This window comes from Orcinus orca, chromosome 2, assembly GCF_937001465.1.
Source record: "Orcinus orca chromosome 2, mOrcOrc1.1, whole genome shotgun sequence".
NCBI classification, from domain to species: domain Eukaryota; kingdom Metazoa; phylum Chordata; class Mammalia; order Artiodactyla; family Delphinidae; genus Orcinus; species Orcinus orca.
This window is the reverse complement of record NC_064560.1, coordinates 120,835,265-120,851,037: the sequence shown is the minus strand read 5'-3', so window position 1 is coordinate 120,851,037 and position 15,773 is coordinate 120,835,265. Positions and strand designations below refer to the sequence as shown.

Sequence of the window (15,773 nt, the reverse complement as noted above, 5' to 3'; positions counted from 1 at the left end):
ACTATCTATAAAATAATAATATATTAACTTATCTATATTAACTCTGCTTGAAATATGTATATGTTGTTTAAAGTCAAAATTTAGAAGAGTAAATCATATTCAAGCAAAAAGGAAAAATATATCTTGCTTCACTGCCTTGGACAAAATATTCATTCAACACAACTCAACAAATATTTATTTAGCATATATTGTTTCAGTATCTGTAAAATAGGCAGCTTTGCAAATTTTAAAGGCCCCTAATAACCATATTATGTCCCCAAATCTCCATTACTTCAAAGCATGTTAAAAAAGGCCTTGATGATATTGTTTATGTACAGAATCCCATTTCTATCTTAGAATAACACCTGGTTTGTAATAAGCGAATATTGTGTTTGTTATTTTATTATTTAAATTTCTTCCACTCACCATTATTATGCAAATGTAGCAATATCTGTGGTAGTTGCCTTTGTTAATTGCCTACCCACCAGACAGTCACCACACCACCAACCCCAGCATTACTTTTGCTTGTGTCCACTGTTCCCTAGGCTGTATACTTCCTCGGAGGAAGAGAACCCCAGCCGCAACCCTAAGAGGCACATCATGATTGCTCTAAGCCACTCACAGCACCTCCCTTCTCTTACCAGTGACTGGTATAGGCGTAGACATATGATGCAATTGGACCAAAAACAGTTGAGAGAAAGTCTGCTGAAAGGCTTCTAGAAAAGGCCTTCTTTGCTGATCAAGAATCACAAAAGAAACAGTCCCTCTTCTGCTGGTTGTAGTTGTATCTGGATGGGATGCATGAACTGCTGTGGCCATCTGGCAACCAGGAGCAGTGCTAGACTGCAGACAAGCCAGCTCCCTGAGGATGAGGAGGCAGAAACATGGGAAAAGCCTGACTGAGGACGTTACTGAGTCCCTGAATTGGAACTGCCACATCTCCTGTTATCTCAGTAATAAATTTTCTTTACTCTTTAAGCCAGTTGAGTCAAGCTTTTCTGTATTTGGAGCCAAGAATGCCATAAGCAAATACACTGTTACTTACAGCAAATACACTGTTTCCCATTGCGGTGGGGAAGGGAAGCTGAGATCACAGAAAAGGAAGTAGGACATCCCCCATTTATTTTTTGGATCTCAAGGATATAGAATAGTATTTATTTTAGTGATTAAAAATATGGATAAAATACTAATCTTAAATGCTGATAAAAGAGGAAACTGGACATGGGATAAATGGATACTCTGTACTATCTTCACAATTTTTCTATAAATCTAAAACTATTAGAAAATAAAGTTCATTTGAAAATAGGGATAAAAATAACAGTAGATAAAACAAAGAAAGTGAGCCTTTAAAAGTGAAATTACTTTGAATAGTGGTTCTTCACAGGTGAGCAACTTTTATGGCAAAACCTCTTCACTTCTACAGTCATTTCCATGCATCTTCCTACAGAATGAAGGCACTTCCTGAAAATGCGTAAAGGAACAGGAATTACTGTGTCTATTATTGATAGATAACAGCCACACTAGAGGCGTGAAGTGACCTGCTGGAGGTCACACACTAACAAGGGACAAAGCCAAGAACAGACCTTGCCTCCCATGAAGGCAGCTTTGCTTTTTCTTCTCTTCCTCTACTTGAATGGCAAGACCCACTTCCAGAAACTTATGGAAAAAGGAAATTTTCAATTTGGAGAAAACTATTCAGACAATCTGCACACAGAGTGATAATTCAAATGCTATGAGGTGAAGAATAAAATTTTTTTCTTTTAATTTTAAAAAGAACATAACTGGAAAAACAATTCATTGAGCAAATTGCTATCCCAAACACCCCAAAACACCTTGACTTTCACCAAACCTTAGCAACTTACAGGACAATTCAATAAGAAGATGCCCTTTATACTCCTCTATTTCTTTAACAAAGCTAATCATATTTATTAGAATAAATTTATAAACAATGGGCAAAATACATATGTCTCTTTCAACTAGTCTCTTCAATATAAAACATTCTTGTTCTGCAAGCCGAATTTCTCTACATAACTTATAAGTAAGGCAAAGTATGAGCTGAACATTATCCAGTGGAAGTATATCTGAATCACTGATAGACTGTATAAAAACCTTGCCTAGTGTCATACTGGAAAACCAAAGCTCTGAAACGTACATAATATTGTAAATCAATCATATATCAATTTAAAAAAAGAAAACCAAGGCTCCGTTAAGGAAAAAAAAAAAAAAAAGCAAAGGCTATTATATCCAGCAGGAGGGTATGAAGAAAATTAAGTCTGTAATATTAATAACTTCACTCAACAAAAAAAGTAGTAGAACATACCAGAGACTGTAGAGCATTCTCCCTGCTTTTCAAGGACAGACACCAGCAGCAAAACTGGTCTATTCCCCACAAAGTACATCAATGGAAGATTGATCAGTGACAGCGAAAAGAGGTTTGCTATTGACACAAGTCATGGCTCATGATTAGGCCAGTGGATTCAAGAGCAAGAGGCATTCATCCCAGAGGCTATGTAGGAAAAGTATATCAGAACCTCTATTTTCCAATTGCAACGAAGAAAAACTTAATTGTACTAATACTTAATATTGTTTACTAATTTTACCAATATTATTCAATATTTTACAATACAGATAAACAATATGTAAGTAAATATACAGAGTTTAAGAGTGTGTGTACAATTCTTTTCCCTGACAGCAGTATGTGATCAATAACACCAAGGATCTACAGGTACCGCCTATGAGTGTCCACAGTCATTGAATACAAATTACACACTGATTTTGACATGTCTCTCCAAATATATTGATCTGTTACGCTTAAGTACTTCTAAGGGGCATACTTAATTTTCAAATGTTTGGTCTCAATCTGGCAGTAACAAATAGACTAGGCACAGTAGTCACAGAAAGCATTCAATAACTGAAGTATGATGTGCCCTTTTACAAATGTCTAGGTTCTGCATTTGGAAAATTAACATACCACACCAGAGAAGAGTAGAAAGAAGCAGCTAACTAACTCAAATTGTTGAATTCGCCACTTTTCAGTTCAGCCAGTCACACTGGGCATTATCCTATCCGCAGGTCAGTAGTGGCACATACTATATGGGGAAACAGAAAAGAAAGAAATAAACCAATAAATGAACATGTTAATTTTCCATAGTGATAAGTGCTATGGAGAAAAGAGAATAGGGAGATGTAACAAAGAGCAACATGGTTGGGAGAGGGGGCATTTTAGATTATATGCCCAAGAAGTTGATTCAGCAAAGACCTGGATGAGAAGGGGCTGAGCATTCCATGCAAAGGGACAGCATGGGTGAAGCCCTAAGACAGGGAAGCCTGTTCTGTTTGAAAATGACAAATAGGCCTGTGGCCAGATATAGTGAGCAGGGAAGGAGAGCAAAGTACATGGACAGAGACAAGACTGTGTGGTGAGGTGTTCAGATTTCACTGAGTGCAACGGGAAGCCACTGGAAGATATTAAGCAAAGAAGTGACATGATCTGATTTACATTTTTAAAAGATTACTCTGGCTGTATGAGGCAAATAGATTTTAGGGGAAAAGAGAGGAAACAAAGATCAGGCAAGAAGCAGCATTATTCGCAATATTCAAAAGGCAGAAGCAACCCAAGTGTCCATGATGGATGAATGGACAAGCAGAATGTGATATATACATACAATGGATTCTTATTCAGCCTTACAAAGAGGGAAATTCTCATCTGCATGAATCTTAAGGACATTATGCTAAGTGAAATAAGCCAGACACAAAAGGTGTTGTATGATTCCACTTATCTGAGGTACCTAGAATAGTCAAGTTCATAGAAACAGAAAGTAGAATGGTGGCTACCAGGGCCTGTAGAAAGGGGAAATGGAAAGTTATTATTGAATGGGTACAGAAGTTCAGTGTGGGAAGATGAAATATTTCTGGAGATAGATGACGGTGACGGTTTCACAGCAGTGCGAATGTACTTAATGCCACTTAAAAGTGGTTGAAATGGTGACTTTTAAGTATATTTACCACAATAAAAAAAATTAAGAGGTTACAGAATTATCCTTTCTCTAAGAGCTCCATGATGAACACCACCAAGATAAAGGCTCTGAGAAGTCCTATAATAAATAAACTTCTTTAACTGTTAAAAAAATAAAATAAAAATAAAACAATGGCCCATGTCTGTGGGTCTCTTTCTGTTTTGTTAAAAAAAAATTAAGAGATTTAAAGAAAATAAAAAAGAAATGATGGTAGCTTGGACTAGAGTGGTAGAAGGGGATAGATAAGGGGTATAATTGGAGCTAGAACCCAGAGGATTTGTGGATAGATTGGACAAGCAAGGAGGAAGAAAGGTGAGGAGGAAAACAAACTCAAGAATGACTTCTAGGGACTTCTCTGGTGGTCCAGTGGTTAAGACTCCATGCTTCCACTGCAGGGGGCATGGGTTCAATCCCTGGACAGGGAACTAAGATCCCACATGCCATGTGGCATGGCCAAAAATAAAAAAAAGAATGACTTCTAGGTTTTTGACTTGATCTAGCGGCAGTACCATTCACAGAGCTGAGGAAGCTCGGGGCTTGAGATTATGGTGAACAACGGGATGGAGCAGAAATTTAGAATTCTGCTTTGGACATATTAGGTTTGAGATGCCTAGTAGAATACAACTAAGTGCAGGTGTAAAGTTGACAGTTGAACGTTATATCTGAAGGTGAAAGAGAAGACAGTGCTGGAGAGATGAATCTGGGGGTCATTAGTATATAAAGCCCTAAGCAGAGAGTGCAATTAGAGAAGTTGGCCATTATACTTGGCTCAAAAGTTTACAATATATTATATCACCCAAGAAAGTAGCATAGCTTTGAACATAAGATAATAAAATGATTTTTCTTTTTGTGAACAAGAGAAAGTTAAAGTGAGAAGAAAACAAAGTTTTTATGAAGCTCCTGAAAAATGCTCCAGGCTCCCCACTGGAGAGTTGTTATGTATAAAGGCTTATGGTCTTTGAGGTCTCTTCCATCTCTTTTATATTTATCAGTACTGCCTTGTAATGAGAACTAACTTTATTATATAGATGTTAGCTTTCCAACTCATATGGAAGATGTCCGAAGGTAGAGAACATATGATAATTATTTGTATCACCCACTATAATTATTGCAATGCCCTGCACATAAAAGAAACCCAACAAACGTGTCAATTATTGGACTCACATCTTAAAGAGACCAGTAAGATCATTCAATAAAGGAAAATGGCAGGATAAAATGTGTCATTGACTCATAGGTGCAATTATTGAGCATCCTTTGGAGGAGTAGGGTCCTCCTTTTTTGCCTAAATTGCCTAGAAAAAAAGAGAAAATAGTCTAAATTATTCAAATGAGATAGCAGATTCAAAGGGTCAGCGCACTTCTTCACTGTCAACTGCATACATCTGGCACAATAGCAGCTTGAAAGGTTACTCATTAGTCAAGTTTTGATTTAATTTAAAAAAATCTCTGGTTATTGGAAAGTGATGGGCAGGAAAACCTCTATGGATCAACACACTCTGCTACTTCACGGCAAGTCAAATTCCAAACAGGTCAACGATAGCACTCATCCCTCACACTCATTCACTCAACAAACATTCACCATGAGCCAGGTACACATCAATGAGACTTACCCTCAGTTCTCAAGTAACTCCTAGTTATGTTCACAGTCTAGTTCCCTTGTGTGCAATGAGAAGAAGCAGAGATATTTTCAGGATCCCAATGCCTGTGGACGGTACATAGGGCAAAAGGAAGATTTCCTCCCAACCAGAATGTATTAAGTTGGGCTCTTTTAAATATTACATGATGTAAAATCAATTTCTAGGTAAACAATGTGTTACTAGATGACTAGAAGATTCTTCTCGTCTAAAGATCAGGGTGGTGACCGGATGTCAAAAGCAGCTGCTTTACCAATGGCATTGAAACATCTAGAGAAGGAAGCAGCCTTTCAGAAGGAGACTGGTCAGACTGGAAGTTGGAGAATGGGGAGTCAGAAGTAGAGAAGCTGGCAATGGGTGGCCAGCACTGCCATGGGCTAGAAGACCAGGTTCCCAGGCTATCAGCCCATCCAGTCTCTGTGGAGGAGGGTGCCTCAAGTTAGCAAGTCCTTTCAAATTTGACTCACACAGCTAATCTCTCATGTCCTGATTCCATATGTATTAGTGTCTTTCTCATTACAATTTGGATTCTCATTTAGATTTCTCTTTGCTTGTGAGAAAACCAACCTGTCTGGTCTTCTCATGATTATATTTTATATTTTAATTAAGTAAATCGGCATTCTGGTTTACATAGGCTCATGTGAGCTGGGTTCATGAAGTCTCTTCATAAGGAACAGATCCATCTCAGGGTGCTGAATACATCAGATTTCAGAGCCTGCACATCTGAGGGCTCTACTTTCAGTTCATCAAGGGAAGTGCCAGACTGGGAGGCTCTGTGGCAAGCAGCCAGCCAGCCTCCCCATGGGACACCCTAACTATGGCATCATTGCACTTTGAAGCCCCAACAGAACTCCCTGGAAGTTATGTGTGAATCTTACCATGCCCAATTAGTAATATTTCTTCACCTTGAACTCTTTATTCTTCAACAGGTTATTAGAGCTGTTGGGTTTTTGTTTTGTTTTGTTTTGTTTTGTCAGGTATGAATGAAGGAAAGTGGTCATAATTTTTGATTCACCTTGAGTTTTATTTCCTATGAATCAAGGAAGCATTTCATGCCTGACACACAGATCCTTAGGCCCAGGGTCCCGATTGCTACACATGCGCCTTTAAACTATTGAGAATCATCACTTTCACTCTAAGAACCTGGGAACAAATAACGAAACTTGGTGACATTCCCCCATTCACATGGTTAAAAACAGGAGTAGGCTATCTCTGTACCATAACTGAGAGGTCATGTAAACATGCTACAGCAGAAACAAACCAGCCTATACCTTTGGATTTGAAAGTGAGTTCTTCTAATGAGACCTGTCAGATACTTGTTAACTGCAACATAAATGCCTTTCGGCTGCTTTTTTTGCTCCTGATTAAAAAGAAAGCAAAACTGTAACACAATTCTTAAACAAAATTTAAACAGTATCATCATGGCTAATGCTTTTTTCACAATTCATTTCATCACTGCAGGCAAATCAGTTCCTCATTCATAAAATCTCTGATTGTCAAAACAATGCACATGATCGTTTATCATACTGTAATATATCTTAGAAAGCAATCATAACATAAGGACTTTCTCTTATGTAAAGGAAAGCCTATTTTGATATATTTTAAAGGCAACCCCTAATTGGCTATTCACTAATTTGTTGCTATGAGCAACAAAATATTTTGTTTTGGAAACTTTCAGGATTTTAGTGGCTGTGTAGTGTGTCTCTGAATATCTGAGCTTTTAATTCCTTTGTTTCTTTTAGCCTTGGTCCTTGTGATACTTCAGATAGGAAAATTAACTTTTTTATCTAAGCATACTCCTTTTAGAATTTTTTTAAATAATTTATAACATACACGAATCACACAAAACTATGTAGATTATTCCTTGGCATAATAGTTAGAATGCCTAGTTGAAACCAATACTGGTTGACTTAACCACAAGAGAATTTCTGACAATGTATTAGTTTCCAAGGACTGCTATAACAAAATACCACAAACTCGGTGGCTTAAAACCACAAAAATATATTATCTCACAGTTCTGAAAGCTAGAAGTCCAGACTCAAGGTGTTGGCAGGGCCATGCTCCCTCTGAAGGCTCTAGGGAAGAATCCTTCCTTGCCTCTTCCAGCTTCTGGTGGTTCCCAGCAATCCATGGCATTCTTTGGATTGTGGATGGTTCACTCCAATTCCCGCCTCCCCTGTTACACAGCCTTCTTACTGTGTGTCTGTGTGTCTCTTCTCTTCTTATAACAATGCCAGTGATTGGACTAGGGTCCGCTCTAATTCGGTATGTCTTGATCTCAACTTGCTTATGTCTACAAAGACTCAACTTCCAAATAAGGTCATTCACAGGTACTGAGGGCTAGGGACAAGGCTAAAAATATAAGTCCAGAGGGCTCAGGTACAGGGACATGTTGGTTGGCACATGCTGCTGAGATGGCTGTTGTCTGTGTGAGTCCTTCACTTGTGCATCATATTGTTTACACAACTCCTCCAAGAGTTGCAGGACTGGACATCTGACTGACTGGCCCAACAGTCACACATGCCCAACACTTGACAGCACTGGAGCAGGAAAAGGGAGGCTCTGTCCCCTTCAGCTTCTATAGTGCGAGAAGACACCAGGGTTAGCCCCCCAACAGGGAAGAGGCCATTCCCCAAAAGGAGCCAGATGCCACTAGAAAGGCAGAATGGAGTCTTGGCTGCCAAAAATGAAGGAGCTCTATGTTCCCACTTTCATGGCTACTTGCAAATCAGGTGTGACCAAAAAGTTGATTCTGCAAATTCACCACAGCTTGTCTGCATAACATCAGGATACACAAGTAATGAGATACACAATCCAAAACACTTATCTAAAACCTTTGGGCCCAAATATATTTCAGAATCCAGAATTTTTCAGATTTTAGAAAGATAATATAGTGTGTATACCACATATTATGTAACATCCCAGCAGGTCATGCAACAGCATCCCATAACCAAATGCATAAATATTTCTGCAGTGAATTGTTTGAATATTCACACTAAATGGTAGAAAAGACCAAAAATAGCCTCATGTGAGTTTAGGTCAGATTTAGGCACTAGATAAGGTTAGGTCAGATCAGGTTTTGCTATCAAATGTTATTTTTAAAATTGGAGGTTTGGGGGGCTTCCCTGGTGGCGCAGTGGTTGAGAGTCCGCCTGCCGATGCAGGGTACACGGGTTCGTGCCCCGGTCTGGGAAGATCCCACATGCCATGGAGCGGCTGGGCCCATGAACCATGGCCGCTGAGCCTGAGCGTCCGGAGCCTGTGCTCCGCAGTGGGAGAGGCCACAACAGTGAGAGGCCCACGTACCGCAAAAAAAAAAAAAAAAAAAAAAAAAAAAATTGGAGGTTTTTGGAGCATTTTGGATTTCAGAACTACAGATAAGAAATCGTGGACTATACTTTTCCCTGACATTTACAAAGTCATGAAATCTAAGTAAATCTAAATTAGGCCAAACATAAAACATCCTGGGTGTATCTACTATAATCTATAGCCTTCATATAGACTCTGTCTATAATCTATAATCTGCTCTATAAACTTTCCATCTATAATATCCTATAATGTACAACTATGCATCATCTCAGCATACAACCAGCATATAAAGTCTTCAGTTGTTGTCATGTGGCCTTGGGCTCACGACGTTACCAAAGGAGGAAAACTAAATCATCAATTAAATTCCTATCTACCATGTTAAAATTTAGAGGCCTACGGTTATTTCCTTATTGGTCTATGAATTACTATCATTGTCATTTTTTCTCAAACTGTAAAGAAAACAGTTATCTCTTTAAGTGATCTTCATCTGCATAGGTAAGAATCCAATTTTACCCTATGAACATGATTGTTACATGGAGGAAGGGAGAGAAATTATTTATGCTCAGTATCAAAATGGTTTGATTTTTCTTGATTCTGCTTTTGTTTTCAATAGTCCATATATTGTTCTGCTCAGAGTATAGCAAGACCCAAACCACAAAGGGGAGAATTAGGGTTCCTCTTTGAGAAATAAATTTTAACAAAATTATTTTACAATGTGTGAACTGCTGAGAGAAATAAAGAAGACTGAAATAAATGACATATCAGATTCATGGATCAGAAGACCTACTATTATTAAGGTGTCAAATCTCAGTAAATTGAGCTGTAAAGTCAATGCAACCTTAAGCAAAATCTCAGCATTTTTTTTAAAGAAATTGATGTGTTGATTCTGAAATTTATACAGAAATGCAAAGAACCTAGAATAGTCAAGACAGTATGGAAAGTGAAAGACAAAATCAATGGACTGTTCTACCTGATTTCAAGACTTAATATAGAGTTCCAGAAATCAAGACAGTGTGCTAAATAGATCATATAGATCAATGAAACAGACTAGAGAGTTCAGAAATAGACTTACCCATATATGTCAATTGATTTTTGACAAAGATGGTGAGGTGATTCAATGAATAAAACATAGATATTTTTTAAAATGGTGCTGGAACAAGTATGTTCTTATAAGAAGGAAATGAATCCAGACCCCTACCTCACACCATATGTGAAAAATGAACTCAAAATGGATCAGAGACCTAAACATAAAAGATAAATTTATAAAATTACTTTTAAAAATAGGAGAAAAAAAGTGTCTGACTTCAGCAAAGATTTCTTAGAACACAAAAAGTATGTCATAAGAGAAATGATAAATTGGATATCATCAAAATTAAATACCTCTGTTCTTTGAAAGAAACCACTATGAAAATGAAAAGACAAGCCACAGACTGGGAGAAAATATTTGCAAAACATATATCTGAAAGAGGCTTGTATCCAGGTTATATAAAAAATTCTTACAATTCAATAAGAAGAAGACAAGTGATCTAATTTTAAAAACTAAGCAAAATATTTGAACAGACACTTCACAAAAAAAGATATACAAATAGCCAATAAGCACAAGAAAAGATATTCAACATCATTAATCATGAGGAAAAAGCAAATTAAAATTATAAAATATACACATGCATTAGAGCAGCCAAAATTTTAAAGGCACAATATCAAGGTTTGGTGAGAACCACTTTGGCACAGCTTAGCAATTTTTTAAAATGTTAAACATACACTTCCCAAAGACCCAGCAATTCTACTCTTGGGTATTTATCCAAGAGAAATGAAAATATATGTCAACACAAAGACTGTAGATGAATATTTATAGGAACTTTATTCATAATAGCCAAAAGCTGGGGACAACCCAAATGTCCATCAACAGGTGAGTGGATATAAATTGCTGTATTTCTATACAATGGAATGTTATTTAGCAATAAAAAGTGTACTATTGATACATGCAACATCATGAATGAATCTTTAAAAGGTAATGCTTAGAGAAGGAAGCCAGATGCAAGAGTATGAATTCATTTATACGAAACTCTAGAAAAGATTAAGAGCAGGAGTAGATCAACAGTTTTCTGGGGCCTATGGGGGCAGGAAGATCGATTGGGAAACAGCACAAGGAAACCTGTGGGATGATGAAAATGTGCTCTATTTTGATTGTGCTGATAATTAGATGGAGTGTCCATTGGTCAGAATTCATTGAACTTTATACTTAAAGTGGATTCCCTTTTATTGTATGCAAATGACACCTCCTTAGAGTTGTTGTTTTTTTTAACTACATTAACTCTGGTCACTGATGCCGTATATGGTCCAGTACAAGGCAAGAAGGGGACTCTCCTTAATGCTCTGATAACTCCATCTCTTATGTCAGTGTGCTTCTGGTCAATAGTGACATCCACACTTGAAGTATTTATTTGAAATCTTTGATGGAAATATCATTTAGAAACTTTATGGAAGTTATCATTAATTGAAGTGAGTTATGTATCATTATCAAAATGAAAAGAAGTGTGTAGAAATTATGCTCACATTTAAAATGTACTTAGAGGACATATTAGTTTTGTAAGGCTGTTGTAACACAGGATCACAAACTATATGACTTAAAACAACAGAAATGTATTGTCTCACAGCTCTGGAGACCAGAAGTCTGAAATCAAGGTGTTGGCAGGGCCATGCTCCCTCTGAAACCTGTAGGGGAATTCTTCCTTGCCTATTCCCAGCTTCTGGTGGTTTTCTGGCAATCTTTGGTGTTTCTTGACTTACAGGCACCTAACTCTAATCTCTGCCTTTGTCGTTACACGGTGTTCTCCCTGTGTGTCTCTCTGTCTTCACACAGCCATCTTCTTATAAGGACACAAGTCATATTGGATTAGGGCCAAACCTACTCCCTTATGACCTCATTGTAACTTAATTAATTACATCTGCAGTGACCATATTTCCAAATAAGATCACATTCTGAGGTACTGAGGGTTAAGATTTCAACATATCTTTTTGGGGGAACAAAATTCAGTCCATTATAGAGGTTAAAATATTGAATTCACCCCATATTTCCAACAGGTCAAAAGAATCCAGTACTATCTCTTGCTGACCAGAGATGGGGGATTTATTAACTCATTCCTTCATTTATTCAGTCATTTATCCATCCATCCATTGCATAAACATTCACAGAATACCTGCAATGTGACGAGGCTTATCTGGGGATACAAAGAACACTAAAAGAACCCTACTGTCAATGAACTGAGATCTCATGAAGGGAAGAGACAAGTTAACAAATACTTAAAATATTCTGTGGAATGTGCTGCCATAGAGGTTTATTCAAAGGTGGCAGGGAGAAGAGAGTGACTACTTATGACTGGGTGTTTCTGGAAAATAGTGGCACTGAACCTTTCTTTAGAAGGATGGGGGCAAGGATTAGGGTACAGAGACTGATATTTTCCAAGCAAGGGAATAGCACATCCAAAGACATGAAAGTATTAAAAAAAAAAAAAATATATATATATATATATATATATATATATAGCACATTCGGGACATTATTAGCAGTTCAGGGTTATTGGATGATTGGTTGCACAGGGTTATTAGGGAGAGCAGAGGAAGAACCTAGAAGGAAATCTGGGGCCAGACAATGAACGGCCTTGTGCATCATGGCAGACATTTAGATTAGCCTGTGGGATATACAAAGCCAATTAAAAGTTTTTAAGCAAAGAAGTAATAATACTTGCTTTTGTAAACAGGAAATTAATAATCATATTACTAGGTATGGAATTTATTAAAATAAGAGTCTAAAAAGGGAGACTAATCAGGTGGCTTACCTGGGATTAAGGCAAAGGCAGTAGAACAAGAAAACAAGAAGTGGTTTCCAGAGATATTTAAAAGAGAGAATGAACAGAAGTAGTGGCTGAGGAAAAGGGAAAACTCAAAATTACAGCATTAAGTGTAGAAGACGATAGTGGGAAGAAAATGACAGTTTAAAATGTAGCTTATTTATTTATTCTCCTTCTTTTGTGTAAATGGATTTGGGAGTGCCTTGCAGGGGTGGAAACATTACAACAGGTTAAAAAAAATGAGGAAATAGAGGTCAAGACAAGTAAATTGAAGGCAAGATGAAAATTGGCACTCAAAATGCATGTTATATGATTTATATAACTACGCAATATGAAACAGATTTGGCTTGATCTCAGTTTCTTCTGGCATATCACGCAGCTTGCAGGATTTTAGTTCCCTGACCAGGGATGGAACCTGGGCCCTCAGCAGTGAAAACACAGGGTCCTAACCACTGGATGCCAGGGAATTCCCAATTTCAGTTTCTTAATGGCCGGAGCAAAGAGAGAAGTCGTCTCAGGGCAAGATCCATAGTGTCCAATAGATGAAAACAGGAAAACTGTGAGAAGAACCCAGCTTTTCCTGGCACTGAGAATGGAAAGCTCCTCTAGAAAAGGGTCAGTGTTTAGCACACATCGAAATGGAAGAACCATTGGGACAAGTGGACAGATGAAAATATGCATCTAGCATTCAAGAGAGAGGTTGGACTGGGCAATCCAGACTTGGGAATTATTGCCTTTTATTGAATATGTCCCTCAAAGTTTTTCATTGTTACCTCATACACCACCACAAGAATTTTATTAGCAGTAGAAAGCACATGTTCTTCTGTTAAAAGTGAGAATATTGAAGATTATAGATAAAAGACTGCATTGAAAAAATTGTCCCTAAGTTCTAGTTTTCAAAAGGAACTTCAGATGAACCTACAACCTCAGTTCACACGGTAGAATTCTACGTGAGGATCAGAGTGGTACCACCTAAAATTCTACTACTGCACTCAAAATTGTCCCTAGTCCCACCCACCACCAACCGCAAAGGTTGTTCTAGTCCCTATTTATGTGGAACCATAACTGAGGATTGTTTTGTCGGCATTTCCTTTCATGTTGTACACGTGTGTCAAGTTAGATCAGTCCTGAGCTAATGATTCCAGAATAAAAGAGGCAATATTCAGCCATGACCAAAACTTATTTTTTAAGATAACTAATGTTCACCATATGCCTACTTATGCTTCCTTGAAAAGGAAGATAAACTTTCATATTTTCTCCATTGCTGACTTAGAGAAAGAACGTGTATGTAAGTGATTTAAAATCTTGACTAACTCCACTCCCCTGTTTTGATTTACAATTTCAGCCTCACACACAAAATCAAAGTATGGATTTGGAGAATCCATATGCGTTTTAAGAGATATTTAAGGGAATTCATTACTGCTGTTTAACTTTTTAAGCACATCCCGATGGCATCTGCCTAGAATTCCCCACTGGATTCAAATCTTTATCAATTTCATATATAATATCTCTGAAACCATCTGGTTCTTAACAGTTCAGGGGATACAGTCAAGCAAAATCTTTCTAGTAGCTCTATACTTTTTGATTATCTCAAATGTTTTTCTCTCTACCAAAGAGAACATGTCAAAACTTTCACATTATTCTATAGCCATTCTTGACTCTATGATAATAACGCATTGATATATGTCTGCCCATATTTATAGACTGGGCTTGCACTTACAATTAAAATACCTAAAAATAATATCCATTTAACAGTATGTCTTTATGCTGTAACTACCCATTTTTAATATTTCCACTTGAAAAGAATAGAAATTCAGCTCTTCTACCACCAAGTGATGAATTTCAAAGTCAACAAAATGATAAGGGAAATATTGGGGCTCGTTGACATCTGCACTTGCCATACCCTTTCTTTGTAAAGCAAAAATATGATATTAATAAACAGTTGATACAGGCACACTATGGAAAAGTGAATGTCAAAGTATAGCAGTGTGAATGCTGTATTTGACTTTCAGGTTTCGTAGATTTTTATCTTGAATCATAGCTTAAAAGATTAACCAGCTATTCAATTCATAAGCTTGAACACACACCTCACAGTAGAAAACAAATTGGCATTTGGAGTTCCTGGATAAAGTGCTATTCGAAGTGACTCCTTAGTCATTAAAACATAGAGTTAGTTTTGTGAATAGCATCAGTGAAAATCTTTCTCATGTAAAGAAAGCAGTAGGAATAAACTTTAAGTCAAAGGCAAGTTCTTCTGGTCCCTCATCCACAATGTTTATCCCAGTGGGATATGATACAGTCTGTGCAATTGCTATGTTCCACAATAATTATAAAGAGCAATAACATGTGGTATGAATAGAACATGTAACAAAGAACAGCAGTAGATGGTAAAATAAACCACTGGTTATGTCAAAACTAATAACTTATTTACTCATGCAGAGTCAATGAGTTAAGAGGTCAGTTGAGCCCTGTTGTTTAAGCCTTACTAATAGTACACGTGGCTTTTCTGGTTCATCATTTTCAACAGTTCCTTCAGAACCATTTTAAGGATTATGTGAAATTGACTGGATTTCATTAATGGCTCATGTAAGACATGTGCTCGTATCTTTGAAAGTGAGGTCCAAGATATTTAATGTAAGCATTTGCCTTTTTGCAGCTTCTGGGAAGAGGTGGCGAGTTCTAAGACCTCTTGTCATAAATACAGCATTCACTATCATAGAAAACAGTATCTGTCTTTTTTAGGAATGAAAGTAATTGTACAGTGTGACACTCGAAGCATCTTTAAAATGTTATGTATCATGGTGTACTTAAAAAAACAGTGCACTTCTCATTGATCTTCCCATTTTACTTTGATTTAAAATGCAGATCTTTTCTTCCTATTGAAATCTTGCATTTTTATTTATAAATGTATACGGGGAAATCCATTTCAGACATATGCAGTCTCATGAATTATGTTTGGTAGTTGAAACAGTGTGCACTTATGTC

The 15,773-nt window shown here is 37.2% G+C and overlaps 1 protein-coding gene across 1 annotated transcript in view; it reads left to right on the top strand.

Annotated features, from left to right (window-relative positions):
- The window catches only part of CDIN1 (CDAN1 interacting nuclease 1), a 234,765-nt gene extending 230,678 nt beyond the window's left edge, over positions 1 to 4,087 (top strand). The window contains exon 13 of the transcript XR_007475336.1: positions 525 to 4,087. The gene's annotated coding sequence lies outside the window, so the exon portion shown is untranslated. The remainder of the gene's footprint in view (positions 1 to 524) is intronic.
- The last annotated feature ends 11,686 nt before the right edge of the window (positions 4,088 to 15,773 follow it).